This window comes from Pseudophryne corroboree, chromosome 7, assembly GCF_028390025.1.
Source record: "Pseudophryne corroboree isolate aPseCor3 chromosome 7, aPseCor3.hap2, whole genome shotgun sequence".
In the NCBI taxonomy this organism is placed as follows: Eukaryota; Metazoa; Chordata; class Amphibia; order Anura; family Myobatrachidae; genus Pseudophryne; species Pseudophryne corroboree.
In genome coordinates, this window is record NC_086450.1 from 200,330,019 (window position 1) to 200,344,047 (window position 14,029).

The 14,029-nt window shown below is 44.0% G+C and overlaps 1 long non-coding RNA gene across 1 annotated transcript; it reads right to left on the reverse strand.

Moving 5' to 3' along the window:
* Window positions 1-2,337: 2,337 nt before the first annotated feature.
* On the reverse strand, window positions 2,338-3,001 carry LOC134943519 (uncharacterized). The gene is made up of 4 exons (XR_010181584.1): window positions 2,945-3,001; window positions 2,784-2,865; window positions 2,500-2,665; window positions 2,338-2,414 (listed from the first exon to the last, which is right to left on the reverse strand). It is a non-coding gene; the product is annotated as an uncharacterized LOC134943519 (long non-coding RNA).
* Between the last annotated feature and the right edge of the window lie 11,028 nt (window positions 3,002-14,029).

The following is a 14,029-nucleotide window of genomic DNA, read 5'->3' on the forward strand; positions in this document are numbered from 1 at the left end:
CGCTGTGTCGGCAATTTTGTCCTAACTCATGACGGATAGACAGCAGAAGTAATTGGTTATGAGTTGCTGATCTTTCCTCCTAATCCTTACTCATTGTATTTACGGAAAAGGAATAATATAAGGATACACAGTGTTTAATTGTAATTGTTTAGATTATTTCTGTTAAATAGGGTCCAGGTTTTTCCTTTGATTGTCATTCCTTTTCAGTCAAACTATTAATCAGAGTTAGACAATGAATGTGTAGAACTCGCTATGTAATACTGTTAGCAGATTTACTTTACCTGTGTATGCTGAGACGATAATTCACCAAAATTTAACCTAATTTTAGGTACAGTGCGGAATATACTCTTATCACAATAATCCTGGGTGCAGCCACAATTTGTGATGCTCACAACAAATTATATGGTAGTGGCATACTTACAGAGGGTATTGATTTATTGACCTAAATTGTTTGGTGATCAACACATAGGCATAGCTGTGTTGTACTAATAATAGTTTTTAGATCAGTGTGTAGTTCTATAAACTATGTTTGTTATATTTTCATATTTTAATGGATAAATAAAAGTTATGTTTTATGATTACTAAGGACAATAATAACCCTGTCTTGGATTTCTAAGAGTGCCCCCAAAATAGAGTCTTCTTTTCTTTCTGTTTCCATTTTGACTTTCTGACTCTGGGGAGCAACACCAACCTTTGCCTGTGACGGATTTCCACAGCAAATATAGGTAACTGGTTTATAGACCCTTCTTACATACTTTTCAACTATATTTATAGGAAGAAAGGGTTCTTTTCTTGTTGCGGATCTTCACAACTGTCTGTTTCACATAGTTATTGTTACAAAAATCGGGTTATTATTGTTGTGAGCCATCTTTTCAGAGGCTTCTTCGTTGTTATCATACTGTTAACTGGGTTCAAATCACAAGTTGTACGGTGTGATTGGTGTGGCTGGTATGAGTCTTACCCGGGATTCAAGATCCTTCCTTATTGTGTACGCTCGTCCGGGCACAGTACCTAACTGAGGCTTGGAGGAGGGTCATAGGGGGAGGAGCCAGTACACACCATGTGATCCTAAAAGCTTACTTTTTGTGCCCTGTCTCCTGCGGAGCCGCTATTCCTCATGGTCCTGACGGAGTCCCCAGCATCCACTACGGACTATGAGAAATAGAATTATCGGTAAGTAAATTCTTATTTTTTTTAAGAACCATAATTACTTGCAAATCAAAAACAAACTTATTACCAGAGATCTTGAGAAATATGCATATCTTATCTAAAACTTCATAGCAGGAGCGTAACTAAAGTAGGTGCTGGGGGTGCAGTTGCTATGGAATTGGACATGACTCCTTTGCATTCAGCTCATACCACTGTATGCACCTGGAATAGTGGTACTGTATGACTCTCACACTCTATTGTCAGCAAGCTTGCCGCTACCAGCTGACCCCCACTGTGCACAGTTTCAATTGACCTCAGTTATTTCTGTATCCCCCTTGAACTCATTTAGGCTTACTCTCCAACATGGGGTACTTAAATCAAGGAGGCCCCTTAAGAACCTATACTGTATATATATATATATATATATATTAGTATGTTCCCTTAGTGCGCTCTTATTATACACTACTGAAATGTCTAATTACTTTATATCAGTTAGTGTCTGAGTTTACTAACATAAATACTATTATATTTCCAAACGGGAAAGCAAGCTTCAACACAGAGAGAATACTTTGTCGGAAAGGATCAAAATAGATAAAAGAAGAAATATCTCTATGGAGCGCTCTTATTCTATAATCTGATATAATTAGATGACTGTTGGTGGATGTTATATAAAGAGAGGATGACCTTACACATTTATACACCCGTATTAGAATCACATATATCTCTTTATTAAAAGATTTTGATTTAAAACTTATCATAAAACTTTTCCTTTTCTTTTACATTGGAGATACAATTGTATATTTCAACATTATTTGTATAAGGAAAAAAACAACAATATAATGAGCTTTCACCCAACGCGTTTCGTCTATATCGACTTCTTCAGGGGTGTTCTTCAGGGTGCAATCCAAAAAAAAAAATATATAAAACAAGCATGAATAAGAAGGAACATTGATGCAGAGAAGAATATGCATATCGCAATATGGTCATATCCCTATTTGAACAAACTGATATTGTATGTGACAATGATTTTATGAGTTATACAAGAAACTGCTTACATACTCTCTTGCACATTATTAAAAATTATTTTAAAGACCATCAAAACACATTATGATAATAGTTGTCTGCTGAATCACTCCATAATCAGTAAGCAGGACAATTGACCCATCAGTATAATTGTACTCACTTCTAAATAACAGCTCTCTGTTTATATTGGAATAACTGTAGTATTCAAAAGGTATGAAGTTCTAATTGAACCAAAGTTGTACCTGAGTTAGAAAAGGGGAGACCAAATCTTAATATAACCCATTTTCAAATATATTGGCTAAATTGTATTTATTTTAATATACTTACTGAAAAATATTTATTACCAAGTTGAAAAAACTTGAAGAAAATTATTCCCAGAATATGATAGCGTTTATTGGGATTCCTTATTATAGGCCACCTAATGAATTATATTCTTCTCCAGCATGTAGATATATATTTCATTCATTTTTCTTGGCTCATTGGGTTGGCATTTCTAACAAGAACAGAACAATTATTAATTATCTCCTACAATATTCAATTCATAAAAGTTGGAGTTAGTAACTATTTATAATTTATTTATAATTATTTTTAATTTATAAAGCTTAGCTTACCCTCAGTTTTTCAAAGTATCAGTGAAGTCCAACAGAAGGGATCCACTTGTAAACTTAGGATAAAAATATCCCTTTAATTTTCCTAATGGGGACAGAGTATTACTTAACATCTTATTTCTAACCAGACTGCAATCAAGTGAAGAGTGGCCATATTTGCTTACCAGCAGTTGTCCTATAGGTCTGCCTGCATAGGTATCCAATATTGGAATGAAGACTAAGCTCACATTCTCCCTATTTAAGCTCCACAGCCTGTTACATCACTTCCTGTTATAGCTTTTTAATTGTTTAATTGATATTTTTACTCTAATCTTTTATTATGTATTTCAAATTGAAATAAAAGAACCTTTATTAAATGGAATGGTTTTATTCATGATATTATTCAAAAATAAATAAATAAAAATAAATAATAATAAAAATTAAATAAATTATTTAATTTTTATTATTATTTATTTTTATTTATTTATTTTTATTTTTCTGCACTGGGGATATGTAATAAACAATTCCAACAGTTGCCAAGCAACCAGATGTGCGATGATGTCATCCCAGCCACAAAGAGGCTTGGAACTCATATAGGAAGCATCTCTTTGCTTCTATGCCAATTAGAAAAATCAATTTGGTCTAAACTCTTTATTATGAACTTAATTCTACTTAATAACACCGTTATTTCAATCAGGTATCATGAATAAAACCATTCCATTTAATAAAGGTTCTTTTATTTCAATTTGAAATACATAATAAAAGATTAGAGTAAAAATATCAATTAAACAATTAAAAACCACTGCAGGATCACGAAGCGCTGGGTGGCCGCCCAGCATCCTCTACGGACTACGAGAAAAGGATTTACCGGTAGGTAATAAAAATCCTATTTTCTCTTACGTCCTAGAGGATGCTGGGGTCCACATTAGTACCATGGGGATGTACCAAAGCTCCCAGAACACGAGGGAGAGTGTGGAGGCTCCTGCAGAACTGATTGACCAAACTTCAGGTCCTCAGCGGCCAAAGTATCGAACTTGTAGAACCTTGCAAACGTGTTCGACCCAGACCAAGTAGCCTCTCGGCAAAGCTGTAAAGCCGAGGTACCCTGGGCAGCCGCCCAGGAAGAACCCACCTTACGAGTAGAGTGGGCCTTAACAGACGCAGGACATGGCAATCCTGCCATAGAATACGGATGCTGGATAGTGAACCTGATCAGTCGTGAGATCCTCTGCTTAGAAGCAGGACACCCAAGTTTCTTGGGATCATACAGAACAGAGAGTCCGATTTTCTGTGATGAGCAGTCCTCTTCACATAGATTTTCGGAGCACTTACAACATCCAAGGTCTTTGATGAAATTGAGGAGTCAGTAGCAACTGACACCACAATAGGTTGGTTGATATGAAATGCCGACACAACCTTCGGAAGGAACTGCTGACGTGTCCGGAGTTCAGCTCTATCTTCATGGAAGATCAAGTAGGGGCTCTTACAAGACAAAGCCCCCAACTCTGACACACGTCTAGCAGAAGCTAAGGTCAGCAAAGTGACAGCCTTCCATGTGAGAAATTTGACCTCAACCTCCGGTAGAGGCTTGAACCAATCCGATTTGAGGAACTGTAACGCCACGTTAAGATCCCAGGGCGCCGTAGGCGGCACAAAGGGAGACTGGATGTGCAGGACCCCTTTCAGAAAAGTCTGAACCTCATGGAGGGAAGCCAACTGTTTCTGGAAGAAAATGGATAAGGCCGAAATCTTGACCTTTACAGATCCCAACCTCAGGCCCATATCCACACCTGCTTGCAGGAAGAGGAGAAACCGTCCCAGTTGAAACTCCACCGTAGGAAACTTCTTGGACTCACACCAAGATACATGTTTTTTCCAAATACGATGGTAATGTTTAGACATTACTCCTTTCCTAGCCTGTATCAGGGTAAGAATAACCTTGTTCGGAATGCCCTTCCGAGCTATTATCTGGCATTCAACCTCCATGCCGTCAAACGTAGCCGCGATAAGTCTTGATAGGTGAACGGCCCTTGCTGCAGCAGGTCCTCCCGAAGAGGAAGAGGCCTCGGCTCTTCTAGCAGTAGATCCAGAAGATCCGCATACCAAGCCCTTCTTGGCCAGTCCGGAGCAATGAGGATTGCCTGAACTCTTGTTCTCCTTATGAGTTTCAGAACTCTTGGAATAAGTGGAAGTGGAGGAAACACGTACACAGACTGGAACACCCACGGAGTCACTAGGGCGTCAACGGCCACGGTTTGAGGGTCCCTCGACCTGGATCAATACAGCCGAAGCTTCTTGTTGAGATGAGAGGCCATCATGCTATTTGAGGTACACCCCAAAGATCTGTTACCTCCGCAAACACCTCCGGATGGAGTCCCCACTCTCCTGGATGGAGATCGTGTCTGCTGAGGAAGTCCGCTTCCCAGTTGTCTACTCCCGGAATGAAGATTGCTGACAGTGCCAACGCATGTTTTTCTGCCCTGAGGATGATTCTTGTTACCTATGATATTACAGCTCTGCTCTTCGTTCCGCCCTGACGGTTTATGTAAGCCACTGTCGTTACACTGTCCGACTGCACTTGAATGGCTCGATCTCGCGGAAGATGGGCCGCTTGGAGAATACAGTTGTAGATGGCTCTTTGTTCCAGAATGTTTATTGGAAGGTTGGATTCCAGGCTTGACCACCGTCCTTGGAAGGTTTTCCCCTGAGTGACTGTGCCCCAGCCCCGGAGACTTGCATCCGTGGTTAGAAGGACACATTCCTAAATCCGAACCTGCAGCCCCCCAGAAGGTGAGGTAGCAGCCGGCTGAGGAGTGAAATCCTGGCTTTCAGCGACAGACGTATTCTCTGGTGCATGAGTAGATGTTATCCCGACCACTTGTCCAGGAGATCCAGTTGGAAGGGCCGAGCATGAAACCTTCCGTACTGTAGAGTCTCGTAAGAGGCCACCATCCTTCCCAGGAGGCGAATGCACTGATGAACCAAAACCCGGGCTGGCTTCAGGCCACCCGGACCGTTGTTTGTATCACCAACGCTTTCTCCTCCAGGAGAAATACCCTCTGCACTTCCGTGTCGAGGATCATTCCCAGAAAAGACAATCTCCTGGTCAGCTCCAAATGTGATTTTGGAAGATTTAGGATCCAACCGTGTTCCCTGAGCAGATGAGTCGTGAGAACAATGGACTGCAACAACTTGGACGATGCCTTTATTAGCAGATCATCCAGATATGGGATTATGTTTACCCCCTGTCTGCGGAGGAGAACCATCATCTCTGCCATCACCTTGGTGAACACCCTCGGTGCTGTGAAGAGGCCGAGTGGCAGTGCCTGGAATTGATAGTGACTGTCTAACAGTGCAAATCTGAGATAAGCCTGGTAAGGTGGCCAAATCGGAATGTGGAGGTACGTATCCTTGATATCCAGGGACACCATAAACTCTCCCTCCTCCAGACCTGAAATCACTGCTCTGACAGACTCCATTTTGAATTTGAACACCCTCAGGTAAGGGTTCAACGATTTCAAGTTCAAAATTGGTCTGACCAAACCATCCGGTTTTGGTACCACGGAAAAGTTTCAATAATGGGGGTCATTCCGAGTTGATCGCTAGCTGCTTTCGTTCACAGCGCAGCGATCAGGCTAGAAATCGGCACTTCTGCGCATGCGTATGGAGCGCACTGCGCATGTGCGACGTACTTTCACAAAAACCAATGTAGTTTTACACAAGGTCTAGCGACGCTTTTCAGTTGCACTGCTGATCGGTGAGTGATTGACAGGAAGTGGGTGTTTGTGGGAGGTAACTGACCGTTTTCAGGGAGTGTGTGAAAAAACGCAGGCGTGCCAGATAAAAACGCAGGAGTGGCTGGGGAAACGGGGGAGTGGCTGACTGAACGCAGGGTGTGTTTGTGATGTCAAAACAGGAACTAAACAGTCTGAAGTGATCGCAAGGTAGGAGTAGGTCGCCAGCTACTCTGAAACTGCACAATTTTTTTTGTAGCAGCGCTGCGATTCTTTCGTTTGCACTTCTGCTAAGCTAAGATACACTCCCAGAGGGTGGCGGCTTAGCGTTTGCACTGCTGCTAAAAGCAGCTAGCGAGCGAACAACTCGGAATGAGGGCCTATAACCCTTATTTTGCATATGAGGTGGAACTGGGACAATGACCTGTGACTTTTCCAATTTTAGGATGGATTTCTGTAGGATAGCCCTGTCTGTCAGCAAAGCTGGCAAGCCTGATTTGAAGAATCAGTGAGGTTGGAGTTCTTGAAACTCCAGTCTGTACCCCTGGGACACAATATCCTGTACCCAGTGATCCAGGCCGGACGACACCCAGACGCGTCTGAAACATCTGAGTCTCACACCCACCAGCTTGTCCTCCAGGCTTTGATGTCCACTGTCATGCTGAGGATTTGGAGAAACCAGAAGCAGGTCTCTGGTCCAGGGAGCATGCGGGTGCAGGCTTTTTGGATTTTGCCCGACCACCTCTAAAGAAAGTGCTAGGAGGCTTGGACTTTTTTTTGCCTTAGCGGTCCAAAAGGACTGTGGCACAGCTGAAGAAAATAGTTTCTTCGTAGAAGGTGTAGCAGAGGGAAGGAACGGTGACTTATCCGCATTTGCCGTGGAAATCCACGCATCCAACGCTTCCCCAAATAGAGCCTGACCTGTGTTGGGTAGGTTCCCCACACTTCTCCTGGATTCCGTGTCTGCAGACCATTGGCGTAGCCAGAGTCCCCTGCGGACTGAGACCGACATGGAAGAAATCCGTGCAGTCGGCGTCCCCAGGTCCTTCATGGATTCCACCATGAACCCCGAAGAATCCTGTATGTTATGTAAAAAACAATTCAATGTCACTTCTATCCATTGTATCCAAATCCTATTTCCTAGTGCCTAACCACCTTACTATGGCTTTAGAAATCCATGCACAGGCAATAGTGGGCCTTAACGCCACTCCTGAAGCAGTGTAAATGGATTTGAGCATAGTGTAAATTTTACGATCAGCCGGTTCTTTTAACGTGGTAGATTCAGAGACAGGTAAAACCACCTTTTTAGACAGTCTGGAGACAGATGCGTCCACAATGGGTGGGTTTTCCCACAGTAATACCTTTATGGGCACATACTAATATTGTCTAGTGTAAGTATATATACACAATACAATAAGGATAAGTATTTGAATTTATCTACCTCTGGGAAACACACCTGGTGATTAATAGACAACTGCACCCCCATACATATAAGTGAACACCTTTTCTTTTTTTTTAAGCTTCTGCACATGCTCAGTAGCTTCCGGCCTCAGCTGTGTGTACGCAATGTATCCAATGCAGAGAGCTCTGCTGATCAGAGCTCTCTGTGAGGAGCAGCCAGACAGGCACTCTGATTGTGCCTGCAGGTGGCTTCGCTTGTTGCAGAGATGGAGAGAAGGCTGTCTCCGACTCCGTAAAACAAAATTGGTCTGAGAGGTGGGGGTCCCGGGGTAATGTATAGAGATGAGCGGGTTCGGTTCCTCTGAATCCGAACCCGCCCGAACTTCATGTTTTTTTACACGGGTCCGAGCGACTCGGATCTTCCCGCCTTGCTCGGTTAACCCGAGCGCGCCCGAACGTCATCATCACGCTGTCGGATTCTCGCGAGGCTCGGATTCTATCGCGAGACTCGGATTCTATATAAGGAGCCGCGCGTCGCCGCCATTTTCACACGTGCATTGAGATTGATAGGGAGAGGACGTGGCTGGCGTCCTCTCCGTTTAGAAATAGATAGGAGAGTGAGAGTGAGACACTTCATTTACTGGAGCTTAGGAGGAGTACTCAGAGAGTGCAGAATTTTGCTGATAGTAGTTAGTTAGTTATACTAGTGACTGACCAGTGAGACCACCAGTGCAGTTTTATTATTATTTAATATAATCCGTTCTCTGCCTGAAAAAAACGATACACAGTGACTCAGTCACATAGCATATCTGTGCTCAGCACAGTGTGCTGCATCATCTATGTATAATATCTGACTGTGCTCACACAGCTTAATTGTGGGGGAGACTGGGGAGCAGTTATAGGTTATAGCAGGAGCCAGGAGTACATATTAAACAGTGCACACTTTTGCTGCCAGAGTGCCACTGCCAGTGTGACTGACCAGTGACCTGACCACACTGACCACCAGTATATTGTGATTGTCTGTCTGAAAAAGTTAAACACTCGTCGTGTGACTTGTGTGGTGTTTTTTTATTCTATAAAAAACTCATTCTGCTGACAGACAGTGTCCAGCAGGTCCGTCATTATATAATATATACCTGTCCGGCTGCAGTAGTGATATATATATATTTTTTATATCATTATTTATCATCCAGTCTATACTAGCAGCAGACACAGTACGGTAGTTCACGGCTGTAGCTACCTCTGTGTCGGCACTCGGCAGTCCATCCATAATTGTATACCACCTACCCGTGGTTTTTTTTTTCTTTCTTCTTTATACATACTACATCTCATTATCATCCAGTCTATATTAGCAGCAGACACAGTACAGTACGGTAGTCCACGGCTGTAGCTATCTCTGTGTCGGCACTCGGCAGTCCATCCATAATTGTATACCACCACCTACCCGTGTTTTTTTTTTCTTTCTTCTTTATACATACTACATCTCATTATCATCCAGTCTATATTAGCAGCAGACACAGTACGGTAGTCCACGGCTGTAGCTACCTCTGTGTCGGCACTCGGCAGTTCATCCATAATTGTATACCACCTACCCATAGTTTTTTTTTTCTTTCTTCTTTATACATACTACATCTCATTATCAACCAGTCTATATTAGCAGCAGACACAGTACGGTAGTCCACGGCTGTAGCTACCTCTGTGTCGGCACTCGGCAGTCCATCCATAATTGTATACCACCTACCCGTGGTTTTTTTTTCTTTCTTCTTTATACATACTACATCTCATTATCATCCAGTCTATATTAGCAGCAGACACAGTACGGTAGTACACGGCTGTAGCTACCTCTGTGTCGGCACTCGGCAGTCCATCCATAATTGTATACCACCTACCCGTGGTTTTTTTTTCTTTCTTCTTTATACATACTACATCTCATTATCATCCAGTCTATATTAGCAGCAGACACAGTACGGTAGTCCACGGCTGTAGCTACCTCTGTGTCGGCACTCGGCAGTCCATCCATAATTGTATACCACCTACCCGTGGTTTTTTTTTCTTTCTTCTTTATACATACTACATCTCATTATCATCCAGTCTATATTAGCAGCAGACACAGTACGGTAGTCCACGGCTGTAGCTACCTCTGTGTCGGCACTCGGCAGTCCATCCATAATTGTATACCACCTACCCGTGGTTTTTTTTTCTTTCTTCTTTATACATACTACATCTCATTATCATCCAGTCTATATTAGCAGCAGACACAGTACGGTAGTCCATGGCTGTAGCTACCTCTGTGTTGGCACTCGGCAGTCCATCCATAATTGTATACCACCTACCCGTGGTTTTTTTTTTCTTTCTTCTTTATACATACTACATCTCATTATCAACCAGTCTATATTAGCAGCAGACACAGTACGGTAGTCCACGGCTGTAGCTACCTCTGTGTCGGCACTCGGCAGTCCATCCATAATTGTATACCACCTACCCGTGGTTTTTTTTTTCTTTCTTCTTTATACATACTACATCTCATTATCAACCAGTCTATATTAGCAGCAGACACAGTACGGTAGTCCACGGCTGTAGCTACCTCTGTGTCGGCACTCGGCAGTCCATCCATAATTGTATACCACCTACCCGTGGTTTTTTTTTCTTTCTTCTTTATACATACTACATCTCATTATCAACCAGTCTATATTAGCAGCAGACACAGTACGGTAGTCCACGGCTGTAGCTACCTCTGTGTCGGCACTCGGCAGTCCATCCATAATTGTATACCACCTACTCGTGGTTTTTTTTTTCTTTCTTCTTTATACATACTACATCTCATTATCATCCAGTCTATATTAGCAGCAGACACAGTACGGTAGTCCACGGCTGTAGCTACCTCTGTGTCGGCACTCGGCAGTCCATCCATAATTGTATACCACCTACCCGTGGTTTTTTTTTCTTTCTTCTTTATACATACTACATCTCATTATCATCCAGTCTATATTAGCAGCAAACACAGTACGGTAGTCCACGGCTGTAGCTACCTCTGTGTCGGCACTCGGCAGTCCATCCATAATTGTATACCACCTACCCGTGGTTTTTTTTTTCTTTCTTCTTTATACATACTACATCTCATTATCATCCAGTCTATATTAGCAGCAGACACAGTACGGTAGTCCACGGCTGTAGTTACCTCTGTGTCGGCACTCGGCAGTCCATCCATAATTGTATACCACCTACCCGTGGTTTTTTTTTTCTTTCTTCTTTATACATACTACATCTCATTATCATCCAGTCTATATTAGCAGCAGACACAGTACGGTAGTCCACGGCTGTAGCTACCTCTGTGTCGGCACTCGGCAGTCCATCCATAATTGTATACTAGTATCCATCCATCTCCATTGTTTACCTGAGGTGCCTTTTAGTTGTGCCTATTAAAATATGGAGAACAAAAATGTTGAGGTTCCAAAATTAGGGAAAGATCAAGATCCACTTCCACCTCGTGCTGAAGCTGCTGCCACTAGTCATGGCCGAGACGATGAAATGCCAGCAACGTCGTCTGCCAAGGCCGATGCCCAATGTCATAGTACAGAGCATGTCAAATCCAAAACACCAAATATCAGTAAAAAAAGGACTCCAAAACCTAAAATAAAATTGTCGGACGAGAAGCGTAAACTTGCCAATATGCCATTTACCACACGGAGTGGCAAGGAACGGCTGAGGCCCTGGCCTATGTTCATGGCTAGTGGTTCAGCTTCACATGAGGATGGAAGCACTCAGCCTCTCGCTAAAAAAATAAAAAGACTCAAGCTGGCAAAAGCAGTAGCACCGCAAAGAACTGTGCGTTCTTCGAAATACCAAATCCACAAGGAGAGTCCAATTGTGTCGGTTGCGATGCCTGACCTTCCCAACACTGGACGTGAAGAGCATGCGCCTTCCACCATTTGCACGCCCCCTGCAAGTGCTGGAAGGAGCACCCGCAGTCCAGTTCCTGATAGTCAGATTGAAGATGTCAGTGTTGAAGTACACCAGGATGAGGAGGATATGGGTGTTGCTGGCCCTGGGGAGGAAATTGACCAGGAGGATTCTGATGGTGAGGTGGTTTGTTTAAGTCAGGCACCCGGGGAGACACCTGTTGTCCGTGGGAGGAATATGGCCGTTGACATGCCTGGTGAAAATACCAAAAAAATCAGTTCTTCGGTGTGGAAGTATTTCAACAGAAATGCGGACAACAGGTGTCAAGCCGTGTGTTGCCTTTGTCAAGCTGTAATAAGTAGGGGTAAGGACGTTAACCACCTCGGAACATCCTCCCTTATACGTCACCTGCAGCGCATTCATAATAAGTCAGTGACAAGTTCAAAAACTTTGGGCGACAGCGGAAGCAGTCCACTGACCAGTAAATCCCTTCCTCTTGTAACCAAGCTCACGCAAACCACCCCACCAACTCCCTCAGTGTCAATTTCCTCCTTCCTCAGGAATGCCAATAGTCCTGCAGGCCATGTCACTGGCAATTCTGATGATTCCTCTCCTGCCTGGGATTCCTCCGATGCATCCTTGCGTGTAACGCCTACTGCTGCTGGCGCTGCTGTTGTTGCTGCTGGGAGTCGATGGTCTTCCCAGAGGGGAAGTCGTAAGCCCACTTGTACTACTTCCAGTAAGCAATTGACTGTTCAACAGTCCTTTGCGAGGAAGATGAAATATCACAGCAGTCATCCTGCTGCAAAGCGGATAACTGAGGCCTTGACAACTATGTTGGTGTTAGACGTGCGTCCAGTATCCGCCGTTAGTTCACAGGGAACTAGACAATTTATTGAGGCAGTGTGCCCCCGTTACCAAATACCATCTAGGTTCCACTTCTCTAGGCAGGCGATACCGAGAATGTACACGGACGTCAGAAAAAGACTCACCAGTGTCCTAAAAAATGCAGTTGTACCCAATGTCCACTTAACCACGGACATGTGGACAAGTGGAGCAGGGCAGGGTCAGGACTATATGACTGTGACAGCCCACTGGGTAGATGTATGGACTCCCGCCGCAAGAACAGCAGCGGCGGCACCAGTAGCAGCATCTCGCAAACGCCAACTCTTTCCTAGGCAGGCTACGCTTTGTATCACCGCTTTCCAGAATACGCACACAGCTGAAAACCTCTTACGGCAACTGAGGAAGATCATCGCGGAATGGCTTACCCCAATTGGACTCTCCTGTGGATTTGTGGCATCGGACAACGCCAGCAATATTGTGTGTGCATTAAATATGGGCAAATTCCAGCACGTCCCATGTTTTGCACATACCTTGAATTTGGTGGTGCAGAATTTTTAAAAAAACGACAGGGGCGTGCAAGAGATGCTGTCGGTGGCCAGAAGAATTGCGGGACACTTTCGGCGTACAGGCACCACGTACAGAAGACTGGAGCACCACCAAAAACTACTGAACCTGCCCTGCCATCATCTGAAGCAAGAAGTGATAACGAGGTGGAATTCAACCCTCTATATGCTTCAGAGGTTGGAGGAGCAGCAAAAGGCCATTCAAGCCTATACAATTGAGCACGATATAGGAGGTGGAATGCACCTGTCTCAAGCGCAGTGGAGAATGATTTCAACGTTGTGCAAGGTTCTGATGCCCTTTGAACTTGCCACACGTGAAGTCAGTTCAGACACTGCCAGCCTGAGTCAGGTCATTCCCCTCATCAGGCTTTTGCAGAAGAAGCTGGAGACATTGAAGGAGGAGCTAACACGGAGCGATTCCGCTAGGCATGTGGGACTTGTGGATGGAGCCCTTAATTCGCTTAACAAGGATTCACGGGTGGTCAATCTGTTGAAATCAGAGCACTACATTTTGGCCACCGTGCTCGATCCTAGATTTAAAGCCTACCTTGGATCTCTCTTTCCGGCAGACACAAGTCTGCTGGGGTTGAAAGACCTGCTGGTGACAAAATTGTCAAGTCAAGCGGAACGCGACCTGTCAACATCTCCTACTTCACATTCTCCCGCAACTGGGGGTGCGAGGAAAAGGCTCAGAATTCCGAGCCCACCCGCTGGTGGTGATGCAGGGCAGTCTGGAGCGACTGCTGATGCTGACATCTGGTCCGGACTGAAGGACCTGACAACGATTACGGACATGTCGTCTACTGTCACTGCATATGATTCTCTC